Here is a 14,686-nt window from a genome sequence, read left to right as displayed (position 1 = left end):
TTATAAAATGTTTATAACCAACAGTTTTGGAGAGAGGCTGTGAGGAAAAAGATTAATTAATCTGGGAATGAACAGTGCCAATAAAGCAAAAATTCTTATTGTTTTATTGTTTTTCTAATTATATGTTAGTGTAGCACAGATGTTTTTACTTTCTTAGCTTTCTGCTCTCATCTATCTTTACTTCTAAGCACTAACTTCAGGTTTTTTTCCCTACAAAAATAAATTTTGTTATTTAAAATTTTCTATTTTATATTTCTAACATGCCCATTCTATTTCCACAAGTAAAAGGAAATTGTAAACTGCTGGCTAACAAGATTATTTACAGCAACATCTCTAGTGTGGTTTTCTCCAATATTCATAACAAAAATTATACTTTTAGTAATGTTTCCTTTCCTGGAAGCAGTTCTAGTTGTTCTATGCAAAGGTCTTGTTTGTAAGGATTTTAGGATAAAGAACACTACAAATTGTGATAGGTTATAATTATTCAAAGTATTTCACAAAGTCATAATGAACAGATGGTTTCAGGATCAAAGTGACATCTAAAGCTTCTTTTTCTGAATGTTCTATAAATTACAATTCTCAACACTTCCTCAGTTCCTTATGGCTAAGTTGAACAGAAACAAACTCAGACTGTGCTATAATTGATCCACTTCTAATATTCTAGGCACAAGCTAGATACTGTGGCAGACCTCTCCAGGAGTAACGCCTGCTACTATATTTCCATGGAAATTACAACAAAAAGAACAGCAACACAATTTGATCAAGCAAATTCTCAGCCACAAAACATTACTTTTCAACATAGATACCGCTGTTAGCTATGAATTTTCACCAGTGATGAAGAAGAACCTGTGTGCTGCACTGGTAAAAAACTGCACCAGTAGAGGTGACCCACTGCTACAACACTGTTGTTGCAAGAAAAAAATTGCCTACATTGTCATACACAATGTAATAGAATATTGTTAGGAAGGTTCAACTTCTACTACCATACCACTAAAATTAGCCTCTGATGTTGTGGGTCAACATCAGAAAAGAGGAAACATTTATTTTGGATCAGCTGTCATACAACTCTATAATATATCTATATATATATAGAGAGAGAGATATTGTATGTCCATATTATATGTATTCCTGCTTGCTTTGCCAATAACTATAGTGGTGTTTGTTACATTACAATCATTTTTCTTTTAATTAGTGTACAATTTTAGTATGCCTCAAGAGTTGACATCAAGACTTTCAGACAGGGTAACTGGAAGTCCATTAGAAAATCATTCACGTTAGGCTCCCTACAATGTTATTTTGTTTTATAACAATGAAAAACCATGGTATGAAATGTTTTGCAAACTTTTAGATTAATTGGATGCTAAAATCCATACTATAGGCAGTCTTTGTAAGTATAATTAACTTCCAGTGGATGTTGCAATAATAACTTTTGAATCCCACAGTATTGAACTTAAACGTCCTAAAGAAGACTGCTTCAGATGTGTATGCAAAACTGAAAAAATAAATAATTTGATGCTTCATAATGATTTTCCTTCAACAAGTCCACACATTTATTTAAAAAAACGGGTTTTTTTGTTTTTTTTTTGTTTTGTTTTTTGTTTTTTTTGTTTTTTTAAATCTTATCTATTTTGTAAACCTGTAATTGAATTCTAACGTGCATTTTGGCTTATTACAAACGAAAATACTTGTCTATCTGCCTGAATTCTTTTGGGCAGCCCTGGTCAGTCGTACTGAACTGCTCTCTGGTTCCTTGCTGTAAAAAAGAGATGTTATTTCTCCCCACCGCTGCCTTTATGGAATACAAAGTCTAAAAGTGTAGTTAAAACATACTGATTACATCTTGAAGTGTGATACAGATATGAATGATCTGTAATAAGATTTTTAACTGATCAAAGGAAATAACATCTCATGATAGTTTTTACAATGTTTTAAAAATCATTCAACTTTATACTGAAAAGCTTATTTGTTGGATATTTCTTTTGAACCCTCTTTATCAGAAATGTTAGGAGTGATGTTAAAGAATTTAGCTTGTAGCTTTTAACATGATTTTGCTGAATATGCTGTAGGCTAGAAGGCTTTATAGGACTCTAATTCACTTTAGACTATTCTTTCAGATGCAGTTAATGATTAAGTAGGCTATTAACAACAGAGCCTGAATATAATAAAAATAGAAGGTAAAAATTGAATGAGTACTTTACTAAAAAATTTTGATTATAAGTTACCTTACCATATATTCCTCTCATTTTCAAATGACGATAGCTTGTACACAATTCTAAGTAAAAAATATGGTAAGACACGGTATAGTTTGTTTTGTCTTTTAGTCTTTATTTTTTCCCAGTAGAAATCAGTTAAGTTCACAGAATTCTTTTTTTAAGGAGAATTTTGCTTTCTATAAATGTGTTCAGACAGACGTTAGTATATTCCACTGGAACTATAAAAAGAAGTTATATAAAATATGTCGAAGTCCTACAATTTAAGTATAATTGCTTTCTCTAAGAATTACCGTTATTCAAAATGCAGATTTAATGCATATTTTAAGAACAGCATTCATTTAAGCACTTCCAAAGGTAAAGGTCTTATTACACTTTTTATTTGAAGAAACAGCTACCAACATTTTTAACATCATACTGCAAAGCTTTTGTAGCTTTACTTGGAATTAAAATCCTTTTGATACTGTACATAATGATTTAATGCACTAATATTTGCATTTTATGATCGAAAGAAAGCTTTTGTTTTGCAAAAAAAAAAAAAAAGTTTAATGCTAATTGTTTAAGAAATTGAACTAATTTTGACATTGGGTTACTCAGAACTAAAGAAGACATTAAGAGCTTCTGAAATTCTCAACTTAGAAGGGCTTGTGTTACTGTATTTGTGATGTATTATTTCATCATTCATGCATCCAATAGGAGAGTGCATTGCTAATAAGGTACTTGGAATCATAGAATTGCTCAGGTTGGAAAAAACCTTAAAGATCATCAAGTCCAACCACAGCCTAATCGTACTACCCTAACTCCAATAACCCACCACTAAATCATGTCCCTGAGCACTATATCCAAAGAGTTTTTAAACACATCCAGGGATGGTGATTCAACCACCTCCCTGGGAAGCTGATTCCAGTGCTTAACAACCCTTTCTGTAAAGAAGTGTTTCCTGATATCCAGCCTAAACCTACCCTGGCAAAACTTGAGGCCATTTCCCCTCATCCTGGCACCTGAACCCAGTTAGAAGAGACCAACCCCACTCTCACTGCAATCACCTTTCAGGCATTTAAAGAGAGCAATAAGGTCTCCTGTCAGCCTCCTCTTCACCAGACTAAACAGCCCCAGTTCACTGTCTTCTACCAATCTTTTACTGTATCCTAGTCTACTCACAACGTATAGCCAAATGAGGTAATATCAAAGAAAGTTAAATCTGTTATTTGAATTGTAGAATTGTGGGTGATGGAACTGAGCAGGACGCAAGCAGTCTAGACTGCTAAGGTTGCATTCTCTTCTACTTAGATCAGTTAACCTTCTCGGGGAGGCCCAGTTAATGAATTTGAAAACAGCATTTATATCACATCTTTCTATAAATCTGTGGCTGCCACAAGTAAGACATAAGAGGAACACAGGGACCAATTAAAGCCAAAACAGCACAACAGTCAATTCACACACTGGTAAAAGATGACAGTAAAAGTATCACATGGAATATTTTAAGCGCCCCAAAAACTCCACAATTTCACCATTTCTTAGTGCTTCTCTGTGTCGGAAACAGACACATTATTTCATCTCAAGTTTTCCTTATTTTAGAAGAGCATTACTTTTGCCCCCAAGAGTTTGCTTTTTGACTTCACACTCTTAAGTTTGTCCACAAAAGCTAACCACCAGGATGGCCTGGTATCAGGAAATCTTGGTTAAAAAACAACAACAACAACAAACAAACAAACAAAAAAAACCACAACAAAAGCTAATATGTTTTTATTGATTTTAAAGTTTAAAGCATACTTTAAGAATTCCTCACATGTTCTGGTTAATACATTCACTTGTCTGCATCTTAGTGGGTACCCAATCACTACAGAATTCTGTCAAGACTGTGCTAACACTTATTCTATTGCGTCTAGATTATTATTGCAACATCAACTTTGCACATGACTTACAAGTTAGAGAGACTAGTTTAATTGAAATAGTGCCTACATATTGTAGCTTGATCAGACAAAAAGGTTACTAGAACTTTTCCATAAAATAAGTCTATCAGTTCCTCTACTCTAAGTAAGCGATGTATGCATTTGAAGAACTGTCAGGAGAAGTAGATCTAGCTTTTAATTTGAAATTAATATACCTACATTCTATTCACAGTTTCTTTTTAACAAACCATTTGATTTTTCCTCACAACCTTTAAAAGTTTTATTCAAACTAATATTACAAATCAGACCTGATTTCAGCTGAGAGCCTTAAACCACATCATCACATCTATGAAGGTGGTTGCTGTATAACCCTTGTGAAACCCTTTTTTTGTAAGGCATCATTTACTAAAACAACAACAAAATAAACAAACAACAATGACAACAACAACAAAAACCCTAATATTAATGATTACATTACACTCACCTCTTTCAGGTCATAAGAAAGAAATAATGAGGTTGTATCTTATTAAATTAGGGATGAGTGTAGCAAGGAATGGCCAGTTTCCTAAAATATGGAGGAAGGGGGGGGAAACAAAACAAAACAAAAAACAACTCTTTTTATTTATCCTCCTCTCTTCTTATCAGCTTTTGATGGTAAGGACCCTCACATCTAAGACAGGAAAAGGACAAGCAATTACTTGCCTTAGCCAGCTTGATTTACAAATATGTGTCAGCTGTTTCCTGAGTATTGGAAGCTACTAGGCCCCAAGCTAGGCCAGCTGTAGCTAATTTAAGGAGTCATGAGTGCTGAAAAACAGGAACTGCTGCTATAGGCACGTGGAATTCAAGTTTCAGGCAATGAAGTTAACAGGGTTATGGGATTCTGATGTATAAGCAGATAAACCTTCACTAACTTCAGGTTTATTTTTTTAATTTTTTTTTAAGTAATGAACTTGTCCCAATCTGCCTCAGTGCTTCTGAGATGTAGGAAACCATAAACTATGATTACTCTTTCTTCTCATGTCAATAAATTGCTGTTTATGACCTCTGTTTCTTGTCTCACTTTGTATGCCTACTTCAGTTGGCTTGTGACATTTTATAGGCAAGACAATTTCTCACCAACTTCATTGCATAGCAGATCAGCACTTCAAATCAATTGCGATTTATGCCGCATGAACAATTCAAGTTTGAGCTGGGAATTAACATCAAAATTTAGTAGTATAACACACTGACACACCACATGTCAAATTTATAAAGTTTGTCTTTGAAAGTATGAGAATACCCTTTTTTACCTCACAATGATAAATCTGACCTCATCTCAAATTTTTCAGCTTCTGCATTTTTTGAATAATCCATGTTTTGTAAAAAAAGGTCTTCTGACATATATTCTTATTCCTCTGCAACATTTGTTCAAACTCATTGTAAATCACATCTAAGCTGTAAGAGCCCTTTCTTTCCTTGTTACACTCAGTATAAAATGGATTTTTATTTTATTTTTAACCTTGTGAGAAGCTTTCAGTCTGGATGACGCCTCATTCACTGACCCACAGCAAAAAAAGAAGCCTTTCCTGTAGTTCTCAGAAGTATGATATTTAATCCTTTCATTGCCTAGTATCCACTGACAGGCTGCTTTAAATGCTCACATCCACTATCTGGCCAAATAAAACCAGTCTATCTGTAATGGCACAAGGTTATAGAGCAGAAGGTCAAACACTGTGCAGTATTTTAGCTGTGAAATGACATTAATGAATTATTAGCTACTCAAAAAATATGCATCACTGGGATCCATAAAGGTAACCCTGACTTTAAATGACATTATTAGTACTGCTCTGCTTTTGGAAGCTTGCCTGAAAAACATTATCCAATAATAATTCCTCCATGTAATTACTAGAGTGCAGTGATAAGTAAGGATATGTTGATTTACACCTACATCTTTGATTCATACGCTTCTATAGTCATTCATCAGGAGAAAAAAATTCAACAGTTTTCAATAAAAGATTTTGAACAGTAAAAAAAAAATATATTTTTGTTTTCTTATAGCTTATGCATAATATTATCCTTATCTGACATTTCTAGTATCAGGCTAGTATGCAAGCCATTGAAAAACACACTGCAGTACATTTAATTTATAACTTCTTTACAATAAAAGGCTGAAATCATTATCTTTATGGTTTCTATATGCTTTGAATCTGCATAACACAGCCTACAGAATCTCATGCTATTGGTAGTCAGAAACCTGAGGAATTCTGACTTCTGGTGATCTGCTAGTGCATGTAAAGGTGACTAGATATAGTTTGATGTATGACATATATGCAAGATACAGTGCAATGACATGCAGAAATACTGCAAGCATACTTCTTAAAGCAATGATAAGGGGCTATACCCTAACTTCCAGGGAATACCTATGCAGTACTACATCGGTGAGACTATTTTATGTTCAGTGTTGTAGTTACCAAATAACCAGATGTCTTGTACGTCTCTCTGACACATTATTTTAAGAGGGACTGGCATCGTTTTATTCTGCAAACCAGATAATGATACATGAATGCACGGAATACAGAAGTCAATAATTAAATAAATCTGGTTTCTATAAGTATGCAGCATATATATGCATAATCTTTTTGTATAAATACCTTTACATAATATTTTGGAGTATTTCTTTGTTACAGAGTGAAAAGAAGAAAAAACTTTAGAATGGAAAGACTAACTTCAATACATAAGTAACATGCAAAAGCCATACAGGATTCTGGAAACATTTTATGCAAATGATTTGTAAAAGTTCTTCTACACTGCAGCAAACAGCTTTGTGCTTGCTCTGCACTTTGTAGTGTAGTATTTCTGTACTACTGAAAAATCTGAAGCCTTGAAAATAATATTTCATTCTCCTTACTGATTCTGAACATCTCTCAGCCATTCCTGGAGGGCTAGGTTCTTCCTCTTTATTTCTTACTCAGGCAGGCTGGTTCACACTACTGAAAGCCAGCATAGTATGTTTTGGGAAGAAATTATGAAGCTATAAGCTGTGTTCCAGCCTGCATTCAGAATAAGTACCTCTTATGTCTTTGAAAGGCTAAAAATACCCAGAACAGAACAAGGCATTGTTACTGATTTACTAAAATAAACGAAGAGTTATAGCATCTCAGTGCTGCTGGGTGATGCCACAGCTTTCTTCTTATCTTTGCCGAGGTGCAATACATGTTGTAATTGATACAAATTTACACCAGAACGCAGGGACCTTGTTAGTGCACTTTGCACCACATATTGTTTGATTTGGTTACAGCTGCAGCCCTGCTGCAATCCATCAGATACATTCAAGTTTCACTGACAAGCCAAGTCAAAAAATTTCAAAAACCTTATCAGTTTTCAGCAACTTCTGCAACCCATCTTCCATTCTTCATTAGAGAAGGATGGGAGTTAAAATCTGAAAGCTTTATCCGAAGACATCATTGGCTCCTTTAGAATTCTAAAGAATCCCTCCATTCTGTAAAGCAGATATTTTCCTTAAAAAAGCTGGTATATTTTTATTGCCAGCTCCCCAATCCCTTAAAAATGCCTCAATGCACTCAATACAAGTTGTTCATAATTTCTCCCATAGAGTATGTAGACTTACAATATAGAAGTTCTCTAATATATACAATATCACTTCTGAAGGGAAAGCATTAATTCTTACAGGTAGAACAAGTGACTACCACATCATTTCTGTAGTTCTGTGTGGTCTAAGATTTCCTCCTTACTCAGAAACTCAAGTATATGTCTTTTTTTTTTTTTTTCTTTTTTGTGGATGATCTTCATGCAGCTGTTATATCCCCTGCAGAATCCTAAAGCTTTTATCCAGCTTTTGTTTTGCCTTCCATTCTAGCCTGACACCTTGAACTGTGAGCTGTCTTCCATGATCCAGTGGGTTCCCAGAGGACCATTCAGTGACGAGTAAAAAGCTGAACTGTGAGGTGACCTCTAGGCCTCTTCTTCATTTTCCTGCTTGTTAGCAGGTTGTTCATGCACAGTTTGATGTCAGATAGAAAGTATTGCTGTAGATCTATTTCATGTTTGCTTTACTCCCTATGTGGTACCATTTTTTTCCTATTCTTTTCAAAGAAAAAGAAATTGTGCTCTAACAATATGTAGGAAATGAAAAACTTCCCTGGAAGTGTGTGGAAATTATAAATATCACGGAAACACAGAAATTATATTGACAGCTCATACTAGGGAGAGAAAAGATAGATGGTAAGATTTTTTAAAAAGTAAAAGAACACCATTCTATACATTTTTTATATACAGTTATATCTAATAATTGAAAGCTATTCAAATACTCCACCTTTAATATTAAATGCTAAAAATGGTTTTGTTTCTTTCTTCTGATATACCTCTCTCATCACTAACCCATTCTAAGTGAACCATAGCCATTAGTTTTCAATAATTTCTGTAATGTTTCTTTAAAAATCTTTGGTTCCAATATCAGTACAAAATACCCAGACAAATGGACACACATATTTTACATGTGTTAATTTTGTTAATTTGTTTAAACAATTTTTTTTCTTTTTCAAAAATTTGAAGATATGATTTATCTCTGATAATTCTTTTAGCATCTGAATTTGCCGACCTGCCTCTTTAACAAAACCAAAAATAAACATTTCTTAATAGGTGCTTGTTTCTGACAAAATACACTGCAAAATCTGTCCAGTAATTAATATACTTTTTTTTTTTTTTTTTTTTTAAACTGGGGAATGAAGTAAAAACAGACTTGGTTGTAGGTTTTTTTCCCAGTTCCACATGTCCTCTAACTAGAAATAAAAGTAACTACAATCTTTCTCTTCATAAATTTTCCGCAAGAGGTTAAACACCATAGAGAAGTTTAATATCTATGGACAGGAAGGAGGGGAAGGTAAGCAGCAGGAAAGGGAAGAAAATCTTCAATGAATTCCCTATTAGCCTGTTTTGATTAATCTTGCCTACCTCAAAGATCATTATTTACAGCATTTCCACTGCAAAATCCTCCAGGGAAAATGGAAAGTATCCAGACCACCTGGGGGTGTATTGCTCCTGTGATTTCATTGCTAAACATGAGCTGGAAAGTCTTAAAGTAATCCTCTCAGTCTCTCATACATTTCTAGAGGTCACCGGTTTTGAACTATTTAAAAATAATAATACCTAAAAGTGTTCCTGGTGATTCTATGAAGGCTGAACTGACCCTTTCAACATACGCTTTTTCATAAAACTTAGTAGGATCTGAGACATACCCAGTCACCACTATGCATCTTTCTCTTGAAAGTTTCTAGGATCCTGTTCATTTTGGTAATACTCCAAGAAGTCTTATCTATCATGCTTGTTTTCTTTCAAAATTACCATAAGGAGGTAATGTCAAATTGCATTTCAGGCTGGAAGTATAAGAATGTAGGAGACACTGACATTGTCAGCTTTTTAAAAGACAAACATTATGAGCCTGAGCTCATTGAAAGAAAAATAAACTTCTGAATCAGGTTTTCATTATCACTTTTTTTTTCCCCCAGTAGTGAACAGAATTTAAAAGAGACACAAAACATAAAGAAATGAAAAATAGTTCAAGTTAAAAAATGAAGAACAAAAGTAAATTAGTCAGTTTAGCGAGAGAAAAGGTATAAAGTAGATTATTTGTTGCCTATATATTCCCTAAAAGAGATGCAATGAAAATTACTCTGAATTTTGACTTAGGATCCTGACAGGAGTGAACATTGAATGCTGAAGCCAAACTACTCAAAAATAACTAAACACTTACTTTTATGTTTTTGGTGGTTTTTTGTTTGTTTTTTTTTTTTGTACTTTTTGCTTTAAATAGTTAATCCTTCAAAGAAAGTTACTAATCCCATAGTCATTTTTTCCATCACCAGAACTCTTTAAATAAGTTAAAATGATTTAGAAATTTAAATTATTAAACAAAAGCACATAGTCACACAAAGCCTCAAATTCTATTTACAGACACAATATTTTATTGCAAAAATACTCAAAATACCTATTTTGACTGAATCTTTTTTTTTTTGCCTTATTTGTTACTATTTATTTTCACTTTCAGTTTTGACTGAGATGTTATACACTGAAATAAAAATTTTATATTTAGTCAAAAGAAAACTAAACCACCAACTTTCAAGAAGCTTTCTTCAAGACTATTGAAGCTGCATGACTTTTTTCTTTGCACATTTCTTTTCAGCTAGGCTGCCCTAAGTAGTGGCACAAATCTCAGGAGAGATCACTCACCTGCCTCTCCTGTCAAATTACATTGCCAACAGTAGCCAATGGAATGCGATATCTTGTGCTAAACTTGCAGATCCCAATAAATGTGAGTATCTCATGCAACTCAAAGTGCTATAGACAATTAGATATTTAAATACTATAAAAAGAAGTTAAGAACATGGACTTGATAGGATTATGGTAGGTTACGTTGTTTATCTTGTTCCAAGATTCCTTACTATATTTCAAGATTGCATTTTAAGAACAACAACACAGTGGAAAGAAGTTGAGAATTCACAAGTAAATATGCTGGACTTCCATCAAAAAAATACAGACACTGTTCTTGACTCTGCCTTGTTCCTCTTGTTAATCCTCCATTTCTCTAATGAGATATTTTGCACAGACAAATTATGTTTTCAGTCACACAAAAACCAAGATCTTAGAAATTCCTATGGAACGTAACAATCCCTTTCAGGTGGCATCTACATACATTAGCCTAAGCACCAACCTAAAACACTGTGTCAGCAATTTTAACATTGTACATATTCAGTTACTCTAATAGCTTTAGTAGTTAGGGCCCAAGTGTACAATGTGTCTAAGTAGGCTGAGAACTAAAATATGTGGGTATTGCAATTTTATCTAAAATAATACCAGAAGCTCAAGATTTCCATGCTCAAAGACTGCCAACCTATTTATAAAATACATTGTATTTATTTATTAAATATTACTATTGACAATTTGATAATGTTACTGATCTCTAAAATGAGGTTTGTAAAGTTTGTAGTATTTCCACAGCTGCAATTAGGCTAATTTTCAAATATTTAATAACTATGTAATTTAATTCTGCAGAGAAGCTTTTCTTTTTTTAGCAATTAGACTATAATTTGTGAACTGACAGACAAGCACTGAGGAGGCTGAGCAGTCATCTTAATGGAAGTGTGCAGTAGCAGAAAATTAGAAGAAAACAATTTGGTAAGAAGAGTATTTGAGAAACACTAGCCTAAAGCACTGCAGCACAAATAAATTCAAGGTTGAATTCACTTACCCTGCTTGCTGACTTAAGCTTGTTTTCAAAAGTAACAGGTTTATCAGGTTCAGAGACTTCCTTTTCTAGGCTTAAATTTATGATTGCAGAGCACGCTTCCCATAGCTCGCCTGCTATTCTCTTCCTTTTATCCTGAAATTTGAAATGAGGAGTTACCCTGCAATCAATAAATGTTGCATGAGAAGATAAACCATTGATTGACCTAGATAAACTTTGTATTTAATCTTTTATTTCTAAAACACATATTTTCTAATATTTCCTCAACCTCTTCTAGAAAGAGTTTTTTTCAATAATTTAATTTAAAAATGTATGGGCAAACTAACCTGAAAAGGTAAAAGATCAAGACAGTCTGGGAGTCCTTCCTACAGCATCTTTTGTTGTTGTTTTTGTCTGTAACTGCACGTCAGTGTCTTAAGGACTGGTTCAGCCCAGTTCTGTGACTAATCGGGGGTGAAGGGACCCATGAATCCACACCACAGTCTCCTGTGGGGTAAGGGAAAAAAAGGGGCCTAAAAACAAAACAGTGGCAATTAGCTAAAGGAAAAAACTAATTTAATAAATATGATAGCAGAATGTAAGATAATACAATATAATTTGAATTGAAGTTAATAACCCAAACAAATTAGGAGAGAGTGCATCCAAAACCAAAGACCTTATTCTAATACTGAAGACAAGATGGCTAGGAAGCACACACCACACAGATGAGTAGTAGAAGTGAAGTCTTGTGACTTGTGAGAAGTTTTATCTTTCCATCTAAATAGAAAAGGAAAACAGAACAGTGATAGTCTTCTGGGAAATGTAGTTGCTCTCTTCTGAGAACTAGTCAGAACATTAGCTCTTTAACTCCCAGTGCACTTCATGATATTATAACATGGAATAACCATAACAAAATAGATAAATAAATAATCATAAAACCATGACAGAATGACAAGGAAAAAGTAGAAGTTTAGGACAGGAAAACTTAACTAACTGGTTATCTGGGAATCCATCTGAGGGAGAAGTCATCTGCCCACAACTGTTTATGAAAGGAAAGCCTCAGCTTAGTGAGATTAGACTAGAAGAATATACATCTTTGAAAAGAACTTCAGTAAGAGGCACCAGCTTGTTGTTGTCTAACTATGTAACGGATGGAAAATAGTTATTTCTGAACTGATTTTTCCACCCACTTTTTGCTGTGAGCTGTAGCCCATCTTAAACTGCAGCTCCCTTGATTGCAATTTGCAATATACAAAACAGATAATAAAGGGTGCGTGAACTGTAATTCATACCCAGCGGCAGACATATCTCCATATGTGAAAATTTTTACTTGTTTATTAATGAATACTGGAAAACACTGTAGTTTTTCCTTAAAATATCTTCTAACAGCAAGAGATTCACAGCACTAACATTGCAGCTGTCTGGGTTTGATGAAAAATCTGCCATGGTTGACAATGTTGGGAAGCCTGAAGTGTAATAACTAATTCAGTGAGAAAATGTGAGTTAAATGTTAAATGCTGTAATTTATAAAGATAAAAAAATGAATCTTGACAGAAAAAAAAAAAAAAAAAAATAGGAATAAGGTTATATTTCAGATAAGAACATTTCCACATATTTGAAAAGTCACACTTATGACTGGAGTCCAACTTAAATGAAGACTTCAATTAACCAGAAGGAAAATGAAAAATTATGCTATTATGAGATGCAAAGTGACGAAAGAATGCAAAACAATCTCCTAATTATGATAAAAATGTTCCAGGATAAACAGCTGATTTTAAAAGTGGACAGAAATACTTAGCAGCTAAGCTAATGTGAAAAGAAACGACATAAGAATAAATAAGGAATCTGCATTTCTAAAATACAGAAATGTGAATAGAAGAATACAGAAGACAGGGTTCATAGCAAACATTCTGAGTCATAGTCAGAGGAAAAAATATATATATATTTCTAAGCCAACAAGAAGGGATGACTACATATACCCAAAAACATGTAAAGGATTTTTTTTCTTGTTGTTGCAGTTTATATAGAACACGACTGGATGGTTCACAGTCATTTGAAGTTAATTCACAAAGCTGGTATTTCAAAGTGATTCTTACCATCAATATGGTTATATTCAAGCTGTCTTATTTGTCATGGAACATGAAAAAATAATTCCTGAATAGTGCATCCCTGTACTATTAATGGAGAGGATAAAAAGAAGGTGGGAAGCAGGGGTATTTTATGTGAGGCTTTTTCTGTATAATTAAGGATGGGCACTTGGATGAAAGGATCCCACTTTCAGTACAGCATTAGTTTATTTCTATATCATCAGCCATCCAGTCCTCAGAACAGCAGCTAGACTGCTGTTGAACTGAGTTTGTGCCAATGCAGGTTGCAGATCTACACACAGGTAGACTCAAGAGAAGGGAAAGCAAGCAGAAACACCAAAAAAAAAAAAAAAAAAAAAGGACAACACTGGAGGCTCTTAAGAGAATACAGACACTGTGGGGCAAAAGACTCTGGGAGAGGAACTTATTTGAATGCACTTGAAATAACATAATAACATTTAATTTTTGACCAACCAGTCAATGCACACATTTGACCACCAGGTAATTGATACAAATGAAAGAAATGCCCTTCTAGTGCATCTAGCCTAGGTAATTATATTACATTCTTCCAGGCAGAAAATCTACATGAAATCAGGGATTTTTACTGTTTATTCTGATGAGAAAGGGGAAGGTCAGAAAGTAAAGAACGTAAACAACCAAAACTGACAGTGTTCTTAGATTCAGCACATCTAATAACTTTTTATGTTTAGGACATGGTTTGTCTTTTTTATTTTTATTTCATTAGAAGTTTTGTTTATGAAGACTACATACCTTGTGTATGGCAAATCTTGCATGTTTCTGGAACACTGCCCATTATGTTAATGTGGTGCTATTTTCATGGGTGAAAATTATCAAATCATTCCCAACAGGTCTAGTGTAGGTCTAGACAATTCCAATGATGGTAAAATATTTTGGGAATTACAATGGAACAAAATAAATGGAACAAATTAAATTCCACTGCTGTTTAAGAAAATGTTAGGACAAAGAAACAAGCACAGATTTTGAAGAGTCTGACTGTTTGTTCTGTGCAAAATGGGTGAAACTGAACGCATCCAAAATTAAAAAGAGAATATTTTTTTTGCAGTGACTACCTATTACTAAAGCAACTACCAAAGAGAGCTGTAGTGCTAGATTAGGTGTATGTAAAATCCAGTATGATCGTGGCAGGTTTATAGCACTTCAGAGGCAAAGCAGAACGCAAAGATTAAAAGGGTAAAAGTAATGAGCTATGTACCAGGTTTTGGAGTTAAACAAATTGTGGAATTTTGGAGGTAA

The sequence above is a fragment of the Coturnix japonica genome, chromosome 4, assembly GCF_001577835.2.
Source record: "Coturnix japonica isolate 7356 chromosome 4, Coturnix japonica 2.1, whole genome shotgun sequence".
Taxonomy (NCBI): domain Eukaryota; kingdom Metazoa; phylum Chordata; class Aves; order Galliformes; family Phasianidae; genus Coturnix; species Coturnix japonica.
Note: the sequence above shows the minus strand (reverse complement) of the source record.